We start from the raw sequence: 26,258 nt of genomic DNA, 5'->3' as shown, positions 1-26,258 counted from the left end.
AATTTTTCATTTTAATGAAGTCCAACTTATCAAATATTTTTTTCAGGGATCATGAGTTTGGTAATGTATCAAAATTATTACCATACCTTTTGTGAAGGGTTTAAGGTCTGTGTTAAAGTTCTTTTTTTTTTTTTTTTGCATATGTATGTCCTGTTGATCTATCACCATTTGTCGAAGAGACTGCATTTGCTGCATTGTATTGCTTTTGCCCTTTTGTCAGAGATGAGTTGACTATACTTATGAGGATCTACTTTTGGACTCTCTAATCTGTTCCATTGATCTATTTGTCTATTATTTCACCAACAGCACACTGTCTTGATTACTGCAGTTTTAGAGCAAGTCAACATCAGGTAGTGTCAGTCTTCCAACTTTGTTCTTCTTCAATATTGAGTTGGCTACTCTCTGTCTTTTGTCTCTTCATATAAACTTTAGAACCTGTTTGTTAATGTCCACAAAATAACTTGCTAGGATTTTGATTGGAATTGCATTGAATCTCTAAATTATGAAATTATGTTGGGAAGAACTGACATATTGACAATATTGACTCTTCTATTTATGGGTAATGAATATCTCTCCATTTATCTAGTTTTTCTTTGATATCTTTCAAGTTTAGTATCTCCTTATATAGACTGTGTAAATACTTTTTAGATTTATACCTAGGTATTTCATTTGGGGGGGTCCTAATGTAATAGGTATTGTGTTTTTAATTTTGAATCCCACTTGTTCATTGCTGGTATATAGGAAAATGAAAGACTTTTTCATATTAACTTTGTATCCTGCTACCTTGCTGTAATCACTTATTTGTTTCAGGAGTTGTTTGATCAGTTCTTTCAGATTTTCTACATAGATGATCATGTCATATGCAACCAAGACATTTTTGTTTCTTCCTTCTAAATCTTTATACCTTTCATTTCTTTTTCTTGTCTTATTTGCACTATCTAGGACTTCCAATAAAATGTTTAAAAACACTGGTGAAAGGAGATATCCTTGCCTTGTGGATCTTAGAGGAAATGCTCCAAGTTTCTCACCATTAAATGTGATGTTAACTGTAGGGTTTTTGTAGATATTTTATCAGGTTAAGGAAGTCCCACTGTATTCATTATATACTGTTTTCTTTTTATCATGAATGGGAGTTGAATTTTGTCAAATGCCTTTTTCTGGATCTATTGATATGATTGTGTGAATTTTCTCCTTTAGTCTGATGATGTTATGGTTTAAAATAATTGATTTTTGAATACTGAACCCACCTTGCATACCTGGGATAAAGCCTAATGGTCCCAGGTATAATTATTTTATACATTGTCATATTCTATTTGTTAATATTTTGTTGAGGATTTCTGCATCTATATTCATGAGAGATATTTGTCTGTAGGATTTTTTTTCAATATCTTTCTCTGGTTTTGTTATTAGGATAATTTTGCCCTCATAGAATGAATTAGGAAGCATTCCTTCTGTTTTCATTTCCTGAAAATGATTGTAGAGAATTGGTATAATTTCTTCCTTAAATGTTTGGTAGAATTCACCAATGACGCCATCTGGCCTGGTGTTTTCTCGTTTTAACAGATAGGGGTTAATTCTTTTTTTTTTTTTTTTTTTACATCTTTATTGGAGTATAATTGCTTTACAATGGTGTGTTAGTTTCTGCTTTATAACAAAGTGAATCAGTTATACATATGTTCCCATATCTCTTCCCTCTTGCATCTCCCTCCCTCCCACCCTCCCTATTCCACCCCTCCAGGTGGTCACAAAGCACCGAGCTGATCTCCCTGTGCTATGCAGCTGCTTCCCACTAGCTATCTACCTTACATTTGGTAGTGTATATATGTCCATGCCTCTCTCTTGCTTTGTCACAGTTTACCCTTCCCCCTCCCCATATCTTCAAGTCCATTCTCTAGGAGGTCTGTGTCTTTATTGTTGTCTTACTAGGGGTTAATTCTTATTAGCTATTGCTTGTTGCGTGAAATTTGACAGATTTGTCTTTCAAGGAATTGGCCCATTTGTATTAAGTATATTTTAATTTGATTCTTATTAATGTGAATTTCCATTGTTTCTAATGTTTTCTGTTATTGACAATGCTACAATGAACGTCTTTGTATATGTACCTTAGTGCAGAACTGTACCTCTGTGGGGTAAATGGTTACAAATATTATTATTTGGTCAAAGTGTGTCTGCATTTTAATTTTCTATACACATAGCCAAAATGTACACTATGCATGTTTCATGGACATATTTTACTGAGACCAAAACCAAAACCATATTTTGTACTAATTTCTGCACATTTAAATTTATTACAGGTGTCAAGGAAATATTGTTACTACAAGAAGGAAATACTAGTACCTGCACATAGTATTTGTATAAAACTATAGAAAATAAAACTGTTATCTTAAATAAATTGTTCATTCTGGGAAACAGTGTTTAAAAATAAAATTTAAATTACCTTTTAACCAAATCTACAAGCAACTATCAGGAAGTCACATTCTCTGTTGGAGAGAATTAGATTTTCTTAAGCTGAAAAAGCAATGAGAGATTGGAGACAAGTCACAAAATGTAACTTCTCACTATCTCAAGATTTCTGGTTTAGGTAGACCCCTGCAGAAGTGTCCATTCTCTCTTCTCACATGTCATACATGAAATTTCACAGAATAACCAGTCCGCAATTTGTCTCACCCTTTTGATTCTCTGAGAGTAAATATTATTTCTAGAAAATAACGGCCTGTGTATCATTACTTCTTCCTGTTTCCATACCCTACATAAACTTCTATTCACCATCCACCCTGCCATATTCTTATGCAGGATTTCATCACCTGTCACCTGAACTTTCTAAAAAAACTTCCTTCTAATATTTTTGTTTTGCATATGTATTTTTAAGTACTTGTACTTAATGACACACATAAATACTTATATGCTGTCTCCTAAAATAATGTACTTTAGTATTACCTTTTATCACTTAATTTTATTGTTAAAGTACTACAAGCCATTAAATATATTGTTGCTATTATTATTCTGAACAAACTGTTATAATTAGGTCAATAAGAAAAATAAATTTTTATGTTGCCTTCACTTATTCTTTCTCTAATTTTTTTTTTCTTTACGTGGAATCAGGTTTATGACCTGTATCATCTTACTCCTCTCTGAAGAACTTCTTTTAACATTTCTTGCAAGGTGCATTTACTAGCAACAAATTCTCTTAATTTTTCTGCCTGAAAAAAGAAGTATTTACTTCTCTTCACTTTTGAAGGTTAGTTTCACTGCATACAGCGTTTGAGTATGTGGACTTTTCTCTCTCAACACTTAAAATATTTCACTCCACTCTATTCTTGCTTGCATGGTTTCTGAAAAGAAATCAAATGCAATTTCTTGTCATTGCTCACCTAGAGGTAAGATGTTTCTCCCCCCTGGTTTCTTTCAGTATTATTCCTTTGTCTTTGATTTTCAGCAATTTGACTATTATATGGTTAGATGCAGTTTTTCAGAATTTAATCTGCTTGGTGTTCTCTGAGTTTCTTGGAACTGTGCTTTGGTATCTGACATTAATTTGAGGGAAATTCTCAGTCAATATTACTTTAAATATTTGTCTTTCTTCTTTCTTTTTCTCTCTCTTTCTATCTCTCTCCCTTCCTTCCTTCCATCCTTCCTTCCTTTCTTCCTTCCTTCCCTCCTTTCTTTCTTTTCTTTTCTTTTCTTTCTTTCTTTCTTTCTTTCTTTCTTTCTTTCTTTCTTTCTTTCTTTCTTTCTTTCTTTCTTTCTTTCTTTTCTTTCTTTCCTTCCTTCCTTCCTTCTTTCTTTTTCTTTCTTCCTTCCTTCCTTCCTTCCTTCCTTCCTTCCTTCCTTCCTTCCTTCCTTCCTTCCTTCCTTCCTTCCTTCCTTCCTTTCTTTCTTTCTTTCTTCTTTCTCCTAGTATTACTATTGCAAGGATAATTCACCTTTTGTATTGTCTCACATTTCCTAGATATTTTGTTCCTTTTTAGTCTTTTTCCCCTTTGTTTTTCAATTTGGGAAGCTTTTATTGACACATCTTCAAGATCACTGATTCTTTTGTCAGCTGTGTCTACTCTACTAATGACACCATCAAAGGCATTCTTCATTTCTGTTACACTGTTGTTGTTTTTTTTTTTCTAACATTACTTTGAATTTTCTAGCATTTCTTTTGAATTTTGTTTCTAAGCCTTCTTAGGATTTTCATCTTTTTCCTTACATTATCCATCTGCTCTTGCATGTTTTCCATTTTTTTCATTAGAATCTTAGGCATAATAATTATAGTTATTTTAAATAGATGGCCTGATAATTCCAACATCCCTTTTATATCTGAGTCTGATTTTGATCCTTAACTCTGTCTCTTTAACTATGTTTTCTGTCTTTTAGTATAACTTGTAATTTTCATTGGAAGTCAGGCATGATGTACTGCATAAACAAAACTATTTAATGATATTTAATAATTTAAAATCTTTTTATGTCTAGAGCACTTGATCTGATCAATTAGTCTATTTATGACAGTTCAGATTCAAGCTGCTGTAATTTTTAAAATATAGGTAGGCCAATCAACACATTCGCCATTTGCTAAAATGGTAAAATTATTTTATTTTCTGTTCTCTCATCACTTTAGGGCAAAGATAATTCTTGTGGATTTAATTTCATGACAAAGTTCTCATGGAACAAGGAACTCATTTTAATTTGTTTTTGTTTTCTACTGAATAAAATTACAATTTTGAATTTAACATCAATAAGAATGCCATATGATTCTTTCAGAAATTGAAATGCCTTATATTTTGCCTTTAACCTAAAGGGATTTTCTGAGATTAAAAAAATATATATATATATATAATAAAATTTTGTTATCTGTTTTAGTACACCTAAATATATAGACATCCACATTTGTTGCTTGCACATTCTGTTTATTTTATGGCTTTTTATCATTTTCAAATTTTTATTTCAACACAAAATTTTTTAATATAGTAAGTTATTAACAAAATGAACTGGCCAATTATGTGCATATGGCTTTCTTTATTACATTTTGGCATTTGAATAACTTTCTTAGTCTAATTTAAAGTCCAGCACAAAATTCTAATATTAGTCCAGGCATACATCAGTATGAAGTTGCAATAAATCTGTTAAAGATTTAAGCAAGGCTATTTAAGTAATGACTTTGAATTTTTAAGGTTATTCTAATAGTATGACTTACTCTGGGATGGATGATTATTGACATCATGCCTCAGGCATGAAATGTTTTAAATTAATTATCTGCTGATCAAGAATATCTTTGTTTCAATTGTTACTTGACCTTTATTTTTTCAAAAAAGATCTTCTCCTTTATTTAATGCTTAAAGTTATTTTTGCAATTTGCTTAATCATTTTTTTTCTACTGTTTTAACTAGTTCATAATTGTTAGGAAAAATACTCTGATATCATTTACAAAAATATAATGGCTGCATCATGGATACAGTTTTTTAAAAGTTCCCCAATTAAATGTATTGTTTCCAAAAGACCTCTTGTGAAAATATGTTTCTGTGTGTTTTCTGTTTTCTTTTATATTATTTTTTTTTTCAGTATTAGAGCAACCTTCATGACACTGCATTTAACAATCTTGGAGTGGCTGCAAATTATTTGTGTCTCCACTTTTTGCTCAGGTTAATCTAGGAAACAATAACCCTCTTTCAGGCAAACATCAGGGAAGGTATTGGGAGCCCCAGGACGCCCCAAAGCCCTCCTTTGGTATGAATGCATAAAACTGGTTATGCCTGAGAGACTACTATAATTATTTTGTTGCCAAATACCTTAGAATTTAACTATGTGCATGTGAAGGATGTGTGTATGTATGTGTGTGTGTGTGTGTGTGTATATATATATATATATATATATATATATATATATATATATATGTAATTATCTGCAATGACCATACAATACTAGGCACTCAGTTTGCAAAGGTGACAAATGGTCATGTATACAAAAGAATGCCCAAGGAACTGACTTTTTAACAATTTTCTCTGTTTCCATTCAAATAAACTGTTTTTTTGGAAAAGGTTGAAACAAGCAAATATCTTGTATCTAGCAACTTTTAAAAAGGAACTCATAAAGAAGAAAAAAGGAGTCAATGTGTTTTTTGGAGAATTCATTAATCATCTGTCAAATACAAAGTTATATGGGCATTAGGAAGTATATTTTTTTAGCAAGTTAAAAATGACAACCTGAATTTTACACTTGTTGTAAATTATAGTAACAAAAGATGTGTGGACAAGTTGGTAATTTTAATGAAACTTATTTGTAATTGAGTTGTTTTGGGTAAGTTGTCTAATTATTGAACCTTATTTTTTTCTCATTGAAGCAGAAGTGTTAATAAAGAAGTTGAAAACATTTTATGTAATTGGCCAGATAGTAGATATCTTTGGCTTTGTGGGCTATGCAGTCTCTGTCACAATAACACAAATTTGTTCCAATAAAACTTTGCTTACAAGTACAGGCTGCAGGTTGGATTTGGCCCAAGGGCCAAACAATGGATTGTTAAATATGTTGTAAATATACTTCTAACTTTAGAAGATACTGCCATAGATTAAGATTATGAGCAAAATAAGTGCATTGCTTGTTTTCAACATTGTCTGTTTGAAATTCTATGTTAAGAAATTTCATAATAGATATACCATTACTTGTATCAGTGTTAAATAACCTTTTCAATGTTGATTAAAACCAATCTTATGTATAAAAGTATACAGCATAATTTTAGGGAAGACAATTATATACATCAAAAATCAAGTAGGTTGCATCAGTTAAGTCCAAAGGGATGGATTAAACTCTATAAACTTTAATGTTGAACTAAAACACTGATTTACCTATGGGATGTCTCACTTGAAGATAAATTATCAAGCAAAAGTACATATATCCTTTTATAAAACATCTTAGAAAGATAATAAAAGTTCAAAATAAGACGATATTCACATTTCTGCTCTTTCTAATTCCATGAGGGGTGATGACTCTGGGAGTAAGGAAAGCAAAATAAAACTTGTCTTAGAGGGGGGAGTCAAGATGGTGGAATAAGAGGATGTTGAATTCATCACTCCTCACAAGTACATCAAGAATACATCTACAAGTGGAACAGTTCTCATAGAGCACCTGCTGAACATTAGCAAAAGACTTCAGACACCTAAAAGGACAAGAAAAATCCTGTCACAACTAGGCAGGATGTAAGAAGAAAATAAGAAAAGAGGAATCAAAACAGGGACAAGGAACCCTGGTGGGAAGCTGAAGGTGAATGGAAGTCCCCAAACTCAGAAAAACTTCCTCACGGTGGGGAAAACAGCTGGGACACAGAAGGAACTTTGGGGGAAATTTAAGGAGAATGCAGTGGATGGTCTGTGGAAGGCAGGACAAAGTAAAAACTGCTTGCATGGTCCGCACTACAGCTCTTTGCATTCCAGCCTGAGTCATGAGTTGCTTGTTGTGAAGGGGTGCTGGGTGCCAGAAAGTGGAATTTGAACTGCAGACCCAGGGAGGGGACATCTCTTGGCTGTGAAAAGACAGCCTGAAGGGACAGGAGTAAAGAGCTCTACAACTGGGAAAGTCTGTGGAAAAAGCCCGGGACACCATAGAAGCAAGGCATCATTGTTGAGTGGCATTCAATGGGTGGAGCCACCATTACAACCCCTTTCCCCAGCTGTGGTTTCTTTGGCCTCTGTGGGCACTTGGAGGGGCTCCCATCTGAGTGGACATGTCCACTCCTCCGGCCAGGGTCTCCTCTGCCTACGGGGTCTAGGCACCTGAGTGCTGCCCATCCCAAAGCCTCCTTGGGAAAGAGCCATGAGTGTCTCTGCCTGGTACAAGAGCTTGCCAATGTTTGTGAGGGCTGAGTGCTAAAGCATGGGGTTGGGAGAATGGATCCAGGGAGAGGAGTGCTGTTGGTTGCCCAGATACATCAGGGGGGATGGGAGTGAGGGGATGTATGGCCGGGAATGCAACTAGAGGAAACCTGGAAATTGAGGCATCATTGTTGAGAGTTGCGTGGTTAGCAGGGCTGCCACTGCTCTCAGACGCCAGATTCTTCCTCTGCAGGCAGTGGAAGGGACTCCCAACAGAGCTAGCTTGCCACAGTCTGTTGCAAATGCCTGCTGGTACCACTGCCAAAGGCACCTCATATAACCCCAATTGTGTCCACTGTACCACTCCGCAGCTTGAGTGAATAAGTGTGCCCCATGCAGTTTCTGCTTTCACTACCTCTCACCTGGGCAAGGAACAGATGCCTGAGGGTGGCGCATATGCAGAGGCAGGGTCAAAATCAAAGCTGAGCCCCAGAGGAAGTGTGACTAAGGAAAAGGAATGAAAATCTTTCCATGCAGCTGCACAAGCCATGGATTAATTCTCTGACATAAGCTTGGTAAATCCTGCATTTGTGGAATACCTGAATAGACAATGAATATTCCCAAAAGGGAGACAACTCTAGCCTTTGCAGCAGTGAACTTTGGGGGCAAGTACAAGCAGCAGTTGGGCAAGTTTAGTGTTTCAGATTGTCACACAGTGACCACAGCAGGTGCAGAGGCCTATCTAGAGGTATTGGAAGGCCTACTGGGGAGGCAGGGATTTGCTCTGGCTCACTGCGGGAGCAAGGACACTGACAGAGGAGGCCCCAGTAAAATATTCTTATTATTATTATTCTTTTTTGTTTGTTTCATTTTGTTCAGCTGTTGGTGTTGTTGCTTTATTTTTTATCATTTATTTTTTTAACATCTTTATTGGAGTATAATTGCTTTACAATGGTGTGTTAGTTTCTGCTTTATAACAAAGTGAATCAGTTACACATATACATATGTCCCCATATCTCTTCCCTCTTTCATCTCCCTCCCTCCCACCCTCCCAATCCCACCCCTCTACCTGGTCACAAAGCACCGAGCTGATCTCCCTGTGCTATGCGGCTTCTTCCCACTAGATATCAATTTTACATTTGGTAGTGTATATATGTCCATGTCACTCTCTCACTTTGTCCGAGCTTACCATTCCCCCTCCCTGTATCCACAAGTCCATTCTCTAGTAGGTCTGATCTTTATTCCCGCTTTGTGTCTAGGTTCTTCATGACCATTTTTTTTTTAGATTCCATATGTGTTAGCATATGGTATTTGTTTTTTTTCTTTCTGACTTACTTCAATCAGAATGACATTTTATAGGTCCATCCACCTCACTACAAATAACTCAGTTTCATTCCTTTTAATGGCCGAGTAATATTCCATTGTATATATGTGCCACATCTTCTTTATCCATTCATCTGTTGATGGACATTTTGGTTGCTTCCATGTCCTGGCTATTAAAAATAGAGCTGCAATGAACATTTAGGTACATGACTCTTTTTGAATTATGGTTTTCTTAGGGTATATGCCCAGTAGTGGGATTGCTGGGTCATATGGTAGTTCTAATTGTAGTTTTATAAGGAACCTCCATACTGTTCTCCATACTGGCTGTATCAATTCACATTCCCACCAGCAGTGCAAGAGGGTTCCCTTTTCTCCACACCTTCTCCAGCATTGTTTGTAGATTTTTTGTTGATGGCCGTTCTGACTGCTGTGAGAGGATACCTCATTGTAGTTTTGATTTGCATTTCTCTAATGATTAATGATGTTGAGCATTCTTTCATGTGTTTGTTGGCAGTCTGTATATCTTCTTTGGAGAAATGTTTATTTAGGTCTTCTGCCCATTTTTGAACTCGGTTGTTTGTTTGTTTGTTTGTTTGATATTGAGCTGCATGAGCTGCTTGTAAATTTTGGAGATTAATCCTTTGTCAGTTGCTTCATTTGCAAATATTTAATCCCATTCTGAGGGTTGTCTTTTCATCTTCTTTATGGTTTCCTTTGCTGTGCAAAAGCTTTTAAGTTTCATTAGGTCTCATTTGTTTATTTTTGTTTTTATTTCCATTTCTCTAGGAGGTGGGTCAAAAAGGATCTTGCTGTGATTTATGTCATACAGTGTTCTGCCTATGTTTTCCTCTAACAGTTTGATGGAGTCTGGCCTCACATTTAGGTCTTTAATCCATTTTGAGTTTATATTTGTGTATGGTATTAGGGAGTGTTCTAATTTCATTCTTATTTTTATTCTTTTTTCTATTCTATATATATATTTTTTATTTTTCTATTTTTTTGTTTTGTGCTTTTTCTTGTTTTGTTTTTTATTCATTTATTTTTTATTTATTTTTTGATTGTTTTTATGTGTACATTTTATGTTTCTAAGCTTTTTTGTTGTTTGTTTGCTTGCTGTCTTTGTTTAATTTTTCATTTTATTTTAGTTACTTTAACCCTTAGGTATTGTTCTCATTTCTTGATTCTTTTTGTTTGTTTTTTTGTATTCGATTTTTTCCTGTTATTTTTGGTTTTACTCTGAGTGTGTGTGTGTTTTGTTATTGTTGCTGCTGTTTTTTGTTGTTTTGCTATTTGTCTTTGGTTTTGTTTATTTTCTTTTTTTTTCTTTCTTTTCTTTTCTTTCATTTTTCTCTTCCCTACTGTGTGGCTTGTGGGCTCTTGGTTCTCCGGCCAAGTGTCAGACCTGAACCTCTGGGATGGGAGTGCCATTTCCAGGACACTGAACTACCGGAGAATTCCCCAGCCCAGGGAATATTAATTGGCATGCACGCTCCCAGAGGTATCCATATCAAAAAGAAGATGGCACCCCACACAACTGCCTGCAGGCTCCAGTGCTGGACATCTCACACCAAACAACCAGCAAGAGAGGAAAACATCCCCACACATCAGCAGACAGGTTGCCTAAAGTTGTTCTAAGCTCACAGACACCCTAAAACACACCACATGATGCAGCCTTGCCCTTAAGAAGGAAATGCCTCAGCTCCACCCAAAAGAGCACAGGTATCAGTCCCTCCAACAGAGAAACATACACAAGCACCTGGACCAACTTCACTCACCAGGGGGCAGAGAACAGAAACAAGAGTAAATATGGTCCTGCCACCTGTGGAAAAGAGACCATAAACACAGTAGGTTAGACAAAATGAGACAACAGAGAAATAGGTTTCAGAGGGAGGAGCAAGGTAAAATCTCACAAAACCACAATTAAAAGAAGAGGAAATAGGCAGTCTACCTGAAAAAGAATGCAGAGGAATGACAGTAAAGATGATTCAAAATCTCAGAAAATACAGTGGAGGCACGGATTGAGAAGATACAAGAAATGATTAACAAAGATCTAGAAGAAGTAAAGAACAAAAAATCAGTGATGAACAACACAATAACTGAATTGAAAAATACACTAGAAGGAATCAATAGCAGAATAACTGAGGCAGAAGAATGGATAAGTGGCCTGAAATATAGAATGGTGGAAATAACTGCTAAGGAACAGAAAAAAGAATGAAAAGAAATGAGGACAGTCTCAGAGTCCTCGGGGACAACATTAAATACACCAACATTCAAATTATATGGGTCCCAGAAGAAGAAGAGAAAAGGAAAGTGCTTGAGAAAATATTTGACGAGCTTGTACTCAAAAACTTCCCTAACATGCAAAAGGAAATAGTCGGTCAAGTTCAGGAAGCACAGCAATTCCCATACAGGATAAACCCAAGGAGGAACACATTTAGGCACATATTAATCAAACTAAAAAAATTAAACACAAAGAAAAATATTAAAATCAGCAAGGGAAAAGCAACAAATAACCTTCAAAGGAATCCCCATAAGGTTATCAGATGACTTTTCAACAGAAACTCAGCAGGCCAGAAGGGACTGGCATGACATATTTAGAATGACAGAAGGGAAAGACTTACAACCAAGATTACCTTATGAGGTGAGGATCTCATTCAGATTTGATGGAGAAATCAAAAGCTTTACAGACAAGCAAAAGCTAAGAGAATTCTACACTACCAAACCAGCTTTACAACAAATGCTAAAAGAACTTATCTAAGCAGGAAAAACAAAAGAAGAAAAAGACCTACAAAAACACACCCAAAACAATTAAGAAAATTGCAATAGGAACATGCATATTGATAATTACCTTAAATGTAAATGGATTAATTGCTCCAACCAAAAGACACAGACTAACTTAATGGATACAAAAAAAGATCTAAATATATGTTGTCTACAAGAGACCCACTTCAGACCTAGGGACACATACAGACTGAAAGTGAGAAGTGAGGGCAAAGAAAAAGATATTCCATGAAAATGGGAATCAAAAGAAAGCTAGAGTAGCAATACTCATATTGGACGAGATAGATTTTTAAATACAGACTATTAGAAGAGACAAGGAAGGACACTACATAATCATCAAGGTTCCATTCATAAAGAAGACATAACAATTATAAATAATTATGCACCCAACATAAGAGCACCTCAACACATAAGGTAAATGCTAACAGCCATAAAGGGGAAATCGACAGTAACAAAATAATAGTGGGGGGCTTTAACAATGCACTTACACCAATGGACAGCTCATCCAGACAGAAAATCAATAAAGAAACACAAGCTTTAAATGACACATTAGATCAGATGGACTTAATGAATATTTATATGACATTCCATCCAAAAACTACAGAATACATTTTCTACTCTAATGCTCAAGTGATATTCTCTAGGATAAATCACATCTTAGGTCACAAATCAAACCTCAGTAAATTTAAGAAAATTGAAATTGGATCAAGCATGTTTTCTGATAACAAAGCTATAAGATTTTAAATTAATAAGAGGAAAAATACTGTAAAAAATACAAACCCATGTAGGCTAAACAGTACACTACTAAATAACCAAGAGATTACTGGAGAAATCAAAGAGAAAATCAAAAAATACCTAGAAACAAATGACAACACAAACACGATGACACAAAACAAATGGGATGTAGTGAAAGCAGTTCTAAGAGGGAATTTTATATGAATAAAATCCTACCTCAAGAAACAAGAAAAATCTCAAATAAATAATTTAACTTTACACCTAAAGCACTTAGCAAAAGAAGGACAAATAAAGACCAATGTTACTAGAATGAGAGAAATCATAATGAACAGAGCAGAAATAAATGAAATAGAAATGAAGAAAACAATAGCAAAAATTTATAGAACTAAAAGCTGTACTTTGAGAGGATAAACATAATAGATAAACCTTTAACCAGACCATCAAAAATAAAAAAAATGGGAGAGGACTCAAATCAATAAAATTAGAATGGAAAAAGGAGACGTTACAAGGGACACCACAGAAATACAAAGGATCATAAGAGACTACTACAAGCAACTATATGTCAATAAAACGGACAACCTGGAAAAAATGGACAAATTCTCACAATGGTTCAACCTTCCAATATGGAAACAAGAAGAAACAGAAAATATGAACAGATCAGTCACAGGTAATGGAATTGAAACTGTGATTTAAAATCTTCCAGTAAACAAAAGTCCAGGACCAGATGACTTCACAGGCAAATTCTATCAAAAATTTAGAGAAGAGTTAATACCTATCCTTCTCAAATTCTTCCAAAAAATGCAGAGCATGGAACACATCTAGCTCATTCTACAAGGCCACCATCACCATGATACCAAAAACAGACAAAGATATCAAAAAAAGAGAATTAGAGGCCAATATTACTGATGAACATAGATGTAAAAATCCTCAACAAAATGCTAGGAAATTGAATCCAACAACACACTAAAAAAATCACAAACCATGATCAAGTGAGATTTATCCCAGGGATGCCAGGAATCTTCAGTATAGGCAAATCAAACAATGTTATACACCATATTAATATATTGAAGAATAAAATCTATAGGATCATCTCAATAGAAGCAGAGAGAGCTTTTGACAAAATTCAACACCCATTTATGATGAAAAACTGTCCAGAAAGTTGGAATAGAGGGAACCTACCTCAACATAATAAAGGCCATATATGACAAACCCACAGGAAACCTCATTCTCAATGGTGAAAAACTGAAACCATTTCCTCTATCAGGAAAAAGACAAGGATGTCCACTCTCGCCACTTTTATTCAACATAGTTTTGGAAGTTTTAGCTATGGCAATCAAAGAAAAAGAAATAAAAGGAATTCAAATTGGAAAAGAAGAAGTAAAACTGTCAGTGTCTGCAGATGACATAATAATATACATAGAAAATCCTAAAGATGCCATCAGAAAACTACTAGATCTAATCAATGAATTTAGTAAAGTTGTAGGATGCAAAATTAATACACAGAAATCTCTTGCATTCCTGTACACTAAAAATGAAATATCAGAAAAAGAAATTAAGGAAACAATCCCATTTACCATTGCATGAAAAATAATAAAATACCTAGGAATAAACCTACCTAAGGAGGCAAAAGACCTGCAATCAGAAAACTATAAGATACTGATGAAAGAAATCAAAGACAACAGAAACAGATGGAAAGGTATACCACCTTCTTGGATTAGAGGATCAATATTGTGAAAATGACTCGGCTATCCACAGGAATCTGCAGATTCAATGCAATCCCTATCAAATTACCAATGGCATTTTTCACAGAAATAAAGCAAAAAATTTTACAATTTGTATGGAAACACAAAAGACTCCAAATAGCCAAAGCAACCTTGAGAAAGAAAAACGGAGATGGAGGAACCAGGCTCCCTGACTTCAGACTATATTACAAAGCTACAGTAATCAAGACAGTATGGTACTGGCACAAAAACAAAAATATAGATCAATGGAACAGGATAGAAAGCCCAGAGATATAGCCAAGCACATATGATCACCTTAACTTTGATAAAAGAAGCAAGAATATACAATGGAGAAAAGACCATCTCTTCAATAAGTGGTGCTGGGAAAACTGGACAGCTACATGTAAAATAATGAAATTAGAACACTGTCTGACACCATACACAAAAATGAACTCAAAATGGATTAAAGACCGAAATGGAAGGCCAGATACTATAAAACTCTTAGAGGAAAACATAGGCAGAACACACTTTGACACAAATCACAGCAAGATCGTTTTTGACCCACTTCCTAGATTAATGAAAATAAAAACAAAAATAAACAAATGGGACCTAATTAAACTTCAAAGCTTTACATAACAAAGGAAATCATAAACAAAATGAAAAGACAACACCCAGAATGGAAGAAAATATTTGCATATGAAGCATCTGACAAATATTAATCTCCAAATTATACAAGCAGCTCATGCAGCTTAAAAAAACAAACAATCCAATCCAAAAATGAACAGAAGACTTAAATAAAAATTTCTACAAATAAGACATACAGATGGTCAACACACATGAAAAGATGCTCAACAGCCATAATTATTAGAGAACTGCAAATCAAAACCACAATAGGTATCTCTTCACACCTGTCAAAATGGTCATCATCAAAAACTCTACAAACAATAAATGCTGGAGAGGGTGTGGAGAAAAGGGCATCCTCATGTACTGTTGGTGATAATGCAAACTGATACATCCACTATGGAAAACAGTATGGAGTTTCCTTAAAAAACTAAAAGATATAATTTCTATATGACCAGCAATCCCACTATGGGTCATATACCTTGAATAAACCATAATTCAAAAATACACATGCACCACAATGTTCATTGCAGTACTATTTATAATAGCCAGGACATGGAAACAACCTAAATGTCCATTGACAGATGAATGGATAAAAAAAATATGTTACATATATACAGTGGAATATTACTCAGCCATTAAAAGGAATGAAAGTAGGTCATTGGTACAGATGTGGATGGACCTAGAGAGTGTCTTACAGAGTGAAGTAAGTCAGAAAGAGAAAAACAAATACCCTTTATTAATGCATATATGTGGAATCTGACAAAGTTGGTATAGATGTCTTATTTGCAAAGCAGAAATAGAGAAACAGGCATAGAGAACAAATGTATGGATACCAAGGGGGAAAGGGGGTCTGGGAGGAATTGGGACATTGGGATTGATACATATACACTATTTTTACTATATACAAAATAGACAACTAATTAGAACATACTGTATAGCACAGGGAACTCTACTTAAGGCACTGTAGTGACCTAAATGGGAAGGAAGTCCAAAATATAGGGTATATATAATATGTATAGCTGATTCATTTTGCTGGACAGTAGAAACTAATGCAACATTGTAAAGCAACTATACTCCAATAAAAAAAATTATAAAGAGACACCTTAAGAATTAAAACAAAACTTGTCTTTATTGTTATTGTAAAGAATTTGTAAAGAATACTGTATATATGTGTGTGGAATGGGCCATGTGAGAATGTTAGAAGGTAGCTATCAGTGGCAGACAACTTTGCAGTTCAAAGATCTTTACTGTGTTGTTGAAGCATCAACTATTGGATAGCAGTATTATAGAAGAGCATTCTCTCTAGGAACACTGCAGATAAACCTTAAAAAGGTACAGAAAATACATAGCTGTGATCAATGATGCAAAAGCAGGGAAATGAAGCAGATAATTCAATAGAACTTTTCATCCCGTAATGCATTTATCTTTATCTCTGTATTTTTTTAATTTAAAGACATTATAGAGCCAGTTTATTTCTATTTAGTTATAAAAGGAAACATGGGAACAAGTATATAATGGGAAAAATAATAATTTGCACATTCCTGACTAGTGATAATATATACAAGGCCAATGACAGTCTCTACATGACATGGAAGCAAGTATTTCTTGGATGTCTTTATATAGAAAGAACTAGAATGGTTCTCTTATAGGGCACGTGTGAAATATTAATGACAGATAAGAGCAAAGATGACACATTAGACTTTAAATCTTTTTGTCAAATGAGCTCCGTGGCTTCCCCCACCTACTAGTCTGCTTTTAGAGTAATTACAGTGATATCTATAGTCCTGAGCATGAAATCTATGTAAATTATACTCATTTTTAGAAATTTTTAATGACTTAAATTTCATCTACTCCCCCTTTATTTCTTATCTGTGGCACACTAGAATTCATTGAATTTAAACCTTTTAAAGAGTTCATAATATACAGGGAAAATTCTTTAAAATAAAACAGTATAACAAAATATGCTACTCTCTCCAAAGCTATTATAAAGACATTTTGAAATTGCCTATGATTCGTCTAAGCCCTAAGATCATATTTCATGCTTTTACTACCGGTGATTTTTACTGACAGAATTCAGAGAATATTCCTTTTTCCTTTTTTTTATGTGTCACTTATTAAATAATGGTGAGAATAAAAAAGATTTTGTGGTACATAGCCTCAGAGGTAAAATTAAAATGGATAAAGACCTTTGCAAATAAGTCTACATTCTGCAAGGTGTGCACAATATGCAATGATTTAATACTAAAGAAGTTGAAAAAAGTTTGGATTTCTTTTTATGCTTTGATAAAGGTATGAAAAAGATAAATATCTCTGGCATACATTCAAGCAAATCACGATCTATATGTCAAATGGTTTGCTTAATATGCAACTGTATTTTAGATGGAAGAGCAACTGTTACAGCCTACAAATATTCATTTTGATATGTAAGAATGTAATAAGAAATTGTATATATTGTACTATTCACCCACATATTAACAGCTATATGATCTTTAGCAAAAGTGTGAAGCATTAGAAATTCTCTTGTTTGCGTTCTTATTCTTTTTAGTAACTATGAGAATATATGTGCTAAAATCTTCACTTGGAACAAGAATATGCTTGAGACACAAAGCGCTCAACAAGAGGAAAGATATCTGATATAGAAATAAGGTAGAGAAAATGTTGGCTGTAGCTTTAAATAATATTTCTCTAAAGTTTTTTTTTGTTTGTTACAAGAAAGTAACAAGAGCTTAAGCATCTCCTGCTGTCTTGTTGTTCAACATCCACTATAGCCCATCTGCCTATTGATTGGTAGGAAACTCCAAATGGGAATTTTATCTCATTAATCATGTCATATCACAGGGATTAGGACCAAAAAAAAAAAAAAAAAAAAACTCTATGCCTCACAGCAGACATCAACTTCCCAGTAAGACAAGTGAACAAATATAATATGGATAGAATATCTTTACACTAATTAAAGGTCATCTGCTATAAAATTGTGGGCAAAAATTGCTTAAATTGTACTCTAACTAGTTTCCATTCTCTACATAATGAGTAATATAGCACTCTAGCCTTTCAATTTTATGTTATTTTGTCACAACCCACAAATGTGATTATTAAAAAATCCATGCAAAAATATAAGAAGTAACATATAAGTTTTAAATAGCACATCATCACATTAAATTGTACATACAGCATATACAATGAAATAAAATTATGAAATTACAATACTCTCTTTTGGTCTTTAACTTTTCGTGTACATTCATAGAAGACACTTATTCATAAGCTCAAGATGGAAACCAATTCAAGTGTACCAAAAGTAAAGTTATGACAACGTATTTATATATTGACAAGTGGCACTTAGCATCTTTTTCATATGAAGTTCAACAATCTATAGACTGCAGTTCAAATTCAAACCATAAGAACACTTGTCTACTAGTTGTGAATCACCTTGGCTGTTGGAGGCCACTAGGCATGAGAACAGGGATCCTGTGACTCTTCCTTCGGTTTGTCACAGACACTGCATCTATGAGATATACTTAGTGATTTTACAACTGTTTCACAGCTGCCTCACAGCTGTCTTCATTTCCTTTTATACCCTCAATGTCTTATTAAACCAGACTGTGGCCAGGATTAATTGAATGTTCTCCCCTTAATCAACTGTTAAGGTTATCAACCAAGTCCAGATATGAGAAGGGTAACATAAAATCTTATTTACAAAATATTCTAAGTATCATTTAGGCCTTATTCATTAGCACTTGATGGCCACTAGAGTAATACTAGGCATGATATAACAGTTTTTCTATGTGATACATTGACTTGTATATGTACTGACTCAAAATTACTATTCTATGAGGAAAAATGACAAGTGGAATGAGAAATACATTGATCTTAATAATGCTCAAAATATCTGACAAAAACTGTAACACTTGAGAAAGTAATGTAAATACACCCTATAATTTGGCCATTTCCCAATCCCAAATGAGCATGCTTGTGTGTGCTTTCACACACACACACACGCACACGCACACAGACACACACACACAGTGATAGGCAGAATTTTAAGATGATCACCAAGATTCCTGCCCTCCTACTGTATGCAACCTGTGCAATCTCCTCTCTTTGATTGTAAGTGAGAACTGAATGTGATGGGTATTACTCCAATGATTGCATTACATTATATTGAGAAGAGATTTTGAGTACTTTAGTAATATTTCTAGTCAGTTGACTTTGATTTAATTAGAAGGGAAATAACCCTGGTGGGCTTGACCTAAAAAGATGAGCTCATAAAAGAGAGAAGAAGCAGCAGATGCTCTACACTTGGTCTTGAAGAAGAAGACTGCCAGTTTCTTGAGAGGGCCATCTGGCAGCGAGTAACTTGCAGCCCTCGGAGCTAAGGACTTCAGTCCTACAACCACAAAGCAGTAAATTCTTCTGAGAACAAGTGAACTTGCAAGATGAATCCAAGACTCAGATAAGATCACAGCCTCAGCCAACGTCTTGAATGCAGCCTAATGAGATCCTGACAGAGGGCCCAGCTAACCAATGTCCAGATACCTGACCCACAGAAGATAATAAATTTGTGCTGTATTAAGCTGCTGAGATTGTAGTTATTTACTATGTAGCAGTAGAAAACAGAAAACCAATACACACACATATGTACTTTTATGATGAGGCTTCCATGCTTAATACCTGACATACTACTTGTTATGTATGTTTTATAGGTGTCTTAATCTTTAAATAATCAAGTCTGATGGAAATTGGCACATTGTAAATGTTGCTTAAACTTATACGTCTCTAGAATGCTTCCTCTGACCAATACAATTTACTTTGAATCAAAGAAAGGTGGGATCAAATATGAAATCCAATAAGCTAACTTTTTTCTTTTGTTTTTTTTTTGTTTTTGTGTGGGGTACCTCATTTATAGAAATCGCTAATATACCCTATTGCTCTCATTTTTTTTTCCAAAATACTATTTTGAATTTGACCTGGAATCCTCAAACTATCTTGTTGATCTTGTTGATCACAAATGTGAGAAACTGCAGAACTGCCCTTGAGACAACCCTTGATTTTATAGTAAAGTCTCATGGGATTCACCTACTAATACCTCTCAAAAGGGCTTTATTAAAATAGTGTCATCCTCTAAAATGACTTCATCAACTGTTCTTACTCAGGTAACACTGACAGAAATAACAAGCATGGGTTACTCTGTGCTGTTTCCTCCCTCAAATTCAAATCTCCTGAGGTACCTATTTTTAACTCTCTTCTGGGCATTTCCATGTGCATATAAACCTAGATACCACAAATCAACATATCCCAAGCAGAATTCAGTCAGCTTTTCTCCATATACCCAAATTATTCTGTCCAATTTTATTTTCTGTCTTGGTCAACATCATTATCATCCATGTAGCTACAGATGTTCAAAATATTATTGCCATAACTGTATAGTTTATCCAAAGTTTTATTCTTTTGAAAATTTTGAATAACTAGTAATTACACTTCATTCAAATAAAACATTTAAGATATACAGTGAAAAATATCCCTACCATCTCTGTTTCACATCTGCCTAGTTCCACCTTACCCCCAATCCTGCACAAGCAACCATTTGTATTAATTTATTTTGTATCCTCCCAGAATTTCTTTGCACATACAAGCAAAGATGAAAAGACATTCTCATTTCCCTTACTCTTTACACAAAATGTAGTCTATCCAAACATTGATTTGTACCTTTTTTTTTTCTTCTCTTAATGCCATGCTTTTATTTTCTAGGCAGTGCATTGACAGCATCTTCATTCTTTTATTACAGCTGAATGATATTCCATTGCATGCATGTAATGTAATTTAAGAAGTCCTCCTTTGATGGAAATTTGGATTATTTCCAATATTTTGCTATTAGAAACAAGGTTTCAATGAAAAATTCTGTACAAAAGCTATTTTGCATATGTGCTAGAAAAATGTGCAATTAATTCTTTCAGGTATAAAAGCTCCATCAAATTAAAAGAATTTGTAACTTGAAAATTACTACTAAATTGTCTTTCATAGATTTTGTACTAATTTACATTCCTACTAGCAATTCATGAATGTCAGTTTACCCACAATCTAGACAATAGAGTGTGTTATCAAAACTTCAGAATTTTTTCTTTTCTAATAATGAATAAATGCTAGTTCAGTGTAGTCTTATTTGCTTTTGTTTAATATAAGTTTGATGGAACAACTATTATCTTTTAAAATATTTTTAACAGATGTATTGAGATATAATTCACATATCACACAATTTAAATTCACACATTTAAAGTGTACAATTTGATAGTTTCTGATATATTGTTATTGATTTTTTAAAATTGTAGTAAAATATATTTAACACAAAATTTGCCATTTCGAATACTGTGTACAATCCATGGCATTAATCACATTCACAATGCTGTACAACTATCACCAAGAGTATTTTACTTATTCATTATTTTTAAACTACTTTATTGAGGTATGATTGAAATATAAAAACTGTATGTATTTAATGTGTACTCTCAGTATGTTTCAGGATAGGTATACACCTGTGAAACCATTTCCACCATGAAGGATATATACACATACTGTGCCTCCTAAAGTTTCCTCACACCTCATTTACCATTATCAATTTTAGTTTTGTTTTATTTCATTTTTGGTAAGAGTACTTAACATAAGATCTATCCTCTTAACACATTTTATGTATACAATATAGTACTGTTAGCTATAGGCACTATGCTATATAGTAGATTTCCAGAACTTTTATCTTACATAACTGAAACTCTGTACCCTTTAACCATCACCTAACCATTTCCCTTTCCCCCAGAGCCTGGCAACCACCATTGTGCTCTCTGCTTCTATGAGTCTGATTATTTTATATTCCACACATAAGTGGGATCATACTTATATTTGTCTTTCTATGTCTGGATTACTTCACTTAACATAATGTAGTCCAGGGTCATCCATTTTGTTACAAATGACAGGGTTTCCTTTTTTAAAAAAGCTGAATAATATTGTGTTGTATGTATATACCATAATTGCTTTTTCCATTCATCTGTCAATTGATGTTAAAGTTGTTTTCATATTTTGGTTATTGTATACAATGTTGCAATGAACATGGGATTCAAGATGCTGATTTCATTTCCTTTGGATACATACCCAAAAGAGAAATTGCTAGATCATATGGTAGTTCGTTTTTTAATTTTCAAAGAACCTCCATACAGTATTAGAAAATGGCTGTACCAATTTACACTCCCATTAACAGCACACAAGACTTCCCTTTTTCCACATCCTCACCAACACTTGTTGTCTTTTGTATTCTAACAGGTCTTTTGTATTCTAAATACCATTCTAACAGGTGTAAGACAATATCTCCTTCTTGTTTTGATTTGCTAATTAATGTCCTTTGTTTTAACTTGAAGAACTCAAGCATTTCTTGTAAAGAAGTCCCATGGTGAATTCCCTTAGATTTTGTTTTTCTGAAAAATTCTTTATCGCCCCTTGATTTCCAAAAGACATATTTGCCAAGTATAGCATTCTGGATTGTCAGTTTTTTCCTTACAGTACTTTAAATATCTCTTCCCATTCTTTTCTGGGCTACAAGGTTTCTGCTTCAATTAGAAGTCATATGGGTCTTCACTTGTTCATAAGTTACTTTTATCTTGCTACTTTCAAAATTCTCTATCTTTGACTTTTAACAATTTGTATATAATGTGTCTTGGTGAAGACCTCTTTTTGCTCATCATATTTGGAGATATTTGGGTTTCATGGATCTGGATGCCCATTTCCCTCTCCAGATTTGGTAAGTTTTCTCATTTTTTTAAATAAACTTTCTGCCCCTTTCTGTTTCTCTACTCCCTCTGGGGCTCCCAAAATATCCCATAGGCTTTCTTCACTCTTTACTTTTTTTTTTCTTTTTATTCCTCTGACAGGATAATTTCAAATGACTTGTCTTTGAGTTCACTGATTCTTTCTTATGCTACTTCAAGTCTACTGTTGAAGCTCTCTATTGAATTTTTCAGTTCAGATATACTATTTTTCAGCTCCAGAATTTCTCTTTAGTTCTTGCTTATGGTTTTTAGTTTTTGATTTGAACTTCTCAATTTGTTCATGTATTATTTTTCTAAATTTGTTTATTTGCCTATCTTTGTTTGTTTGTGTCTTACTGAGCTTCTCTAAGACAATTATTTTGAATTGTTTTTCAAGGAATTTGTAAATCTCCATTTGTTCCTTTGATGGTATCTTTTTACTTTGATTTTTCATGTTTCTTGAAGCCTTGCATTGCTCTGTTCACATTTGGAAAAGTGCTTACCTCCTCCCATTTTTCCTCATTAGCTTTGGGAGAGAAAGATCTGCACCAGTGAACCCTACATTCTGGGGGTCTTTTAGACCTTTTCTGTGAATACATCTGCTCTACTTTTCCTGTTCCCTTGTGTTAAGATTTTGTGACTTCTCTCAATCCCAAAAAGCCAGGTGTGGTGCAGAGAGCCTCCAGTTTATTTTCCTTGGGGAAGTTCTCTGAAATGTTCAGTGTTGTGTGACTTCTCCCAAACCAGCAGAGTCAGTTGGCTGCTAAGATCCATTACTACTGTTGAGATCCATGTGCTGTCAGTGGGACCTCATGCAGGCCATGCACTGGGATGTGTGGAATGTTATCTATGGGATGAGGGGAGCATGCAGAGTGCTGGAAGAACGCATGAGTTGGTTATGGAGGTCCTCAGGGAAGTCATCTTGGGGGAGGGCATTGGTGGACCTCTTGGTGGAGTGCATCAACCAGTCAGCAAGTTCTGCAACTGGCTGTTGAGAACCACACTCCAGTTTCTGTGAACTCTTGTCCCTTCTCCCTGCTTTTAGCTGCCGCCAGATAATTCAACCATGATGATCCCCTCAGTGATCTGGGTGGGTTGAGACAGAAGTGGGGCCCCTGGGTAGCATCCCACAAGCCCAGGGAAACTGGATACTCATTACACTCTCACTTTCTCCCATGGGAGGAATCAGTGCCTTGGAGGATGGGTAATGCAGTTAAATTGAAATTACTCTTCTTATGCCCTTCAAGGCATCACTCTCAGATTTTGCTCTGCCATAATGTTAGAACCTCAACTAGACTTCAGTGCTCCTATGAATGTATTTTCTGTTCATGGATGGCTGCCCAAATCTGTATTTCTGTGGGGGGATAAGATCTGGCACCTCTTATTATGCTATCTTGTTAATGTCACTTGAGCAACTATTTTTAAGTTTTAGAATTATTTATGTTTCGTTTCTGGGAACTCTCTATTCATATTTTTTGCCTTTTTTCCTAGTAAGTTATTACTCTTTTCTAACTTTTATTTTTGGAGGTATTTATACATTAGAGAAATTAGCTTTTTAATCCTATGTGTTACAAATATATATATTTTTTCCAACTGGACACCTGTATTTGAATTTTGATATGGTGTTTTTAGCCATGATTACATTTTTGAAAATGTAATTTTATTATCAATCTTTTCTTTCATGGCATATTTTGAGGCATAATTTGAAAGACTTTCTCCATTCCAATATTTTAATTAATTTTTTCCTTTTTTTACTACTATTGCAGTATATATATGTATGCCATGTGCATTTCCAGTTTTACATGCCCCAATTCCAACCTTGTTTATCGTTTCAGAAAACATATTTCTGCCATATTTATCATCTTGACATTTTCCAAAATGTTCTCTACTTTCCTGTTTTTGTGTCTTTTCATGAGAAAGTCTTTCTTTTCAGATATCCTATCTTTCTCCTGGATCCATAGCTATTTATGAGGACCTTAAGGTCCATCTAAACCTCTAAACCTTCCAAGCATTCTTTCTCTGATGGCCTAACCCCTCCTTTCTCCATCCTCATTTAATTATTGGCACCTCAATTATAAGAATTATCAAGTTTGTCTTTAAAAGTATGTTGTGTTTTGGTCTTCCCCAATAGAATGAAAGCTCTTGTAAGGCAGGGACTGTGGCTTTTGTATCTTTTAATTATCCATACACCTAACAAGTGTTTTCCAAATAGTACATCCTCAAACATCAATTTTAGTTTCTTTACTTTCATCTTTTGTTCCTTTTCTCTTATTATTTTTCTGATTTTCACCACCTCAGTTTTTTATTATTCTTTCTCTTTCTTTGTCTCAAAATATATATTTCAAAATCAATTTTTATAAAACCTTTTCTGCCAGCAAATATAGCACCCTGAAAACCCCCAACATAATAGTTTTTGGTAAATGACTCCTAATTTCCCTGACCTGCTCCCATAAATTATCCACTTTGAGTCATAATTATAAATAGAAATGTTTTGCCTATACCTAACTTATAAAATAATTCACCTATGTTTTCTTCCAGTACTATTTGATTTCATATTTTTACATTTGGATCTCTGATCCATTTAGAGATTACTTTTTCTTGTTTCTAGTATGAAAAATAAGCTTATATATCTTGGGCTTCCCTGCTGGTGCAGTGGTTAAGAATCTACCTGTCAATGAAGGGGACATAGCTTTGAGCCCTGGCCCAGGAAGACCCACAAGCCGTGGAGCAACTGAGCCCATGTGCCACAACTATTGTGCCTGCACTCTAGAGCCCATGAGCCACAACTACTGGAGCCCACGCACCTAGACACCATGCTCCACAACAAGAGAAACCACTGCAATGAGAAGCCTGTGCACCACAATGAAGAGTAACACCTGCTCGCTGCAACTAGAGAAAGCCCACACACAGCAAAAAATACCCAACACAGCCAAAAAAAATATTATATATCTTAATAAATATTTCCCTTATTTGAGGAACACTTTTATTTAATTTCTGGAATATGAATCCACTCATTTATTATTTTATTTTCAATAAACACGGTTTCTCTTTCATCCTGAGTATTTCATATGATTCTTTGTCCTTCATATCTGCCTGTACTCTTAAAGTTAATGGGTTTACACAACCATTCTCACAAGGAAAGTTTTAAAAATATATTTATTTCCTTCATTTCATTTTGTTCATCTTGCCTAAAGGGATAGGTTTCATATGCCTCCTTTTTTTTTCTAAAGTTACCTTAATGATATGTCATTTTTACCTGTTTTTTTATGGATTGAAAGTTTTCAATTAAATTTTCCCTAGTTGGTAGTGGATAGCCAAAATGCACATAATAATGGGAAGTCATGACTGCCTTAAAGTTCTCTCTAGCCACTGTATCCCAAAGCTTGTTTGGGAAACACAAGTGTCCTTTGACACTTTAATAAGTGTATCAGTTAGAGTGCTTTGGGCTATAAGTATTAACTAGTACAAATAGCTATGACTTAAACAAAATAATTTGTATT

This window comes from Grampus griseus (assembly GCF_964374135.1).
Source record: "Grampus griseus genome assembly, chromosome: X".
Lineage (NCBI taxonomy): Eukaryota > Metazoa > Chordata > Mammalia > Artiodactyla > Delphinidae > Grampus > Grampus griseus.
This window is presented reverse-complemented; position numbering follows the sequence as displayed.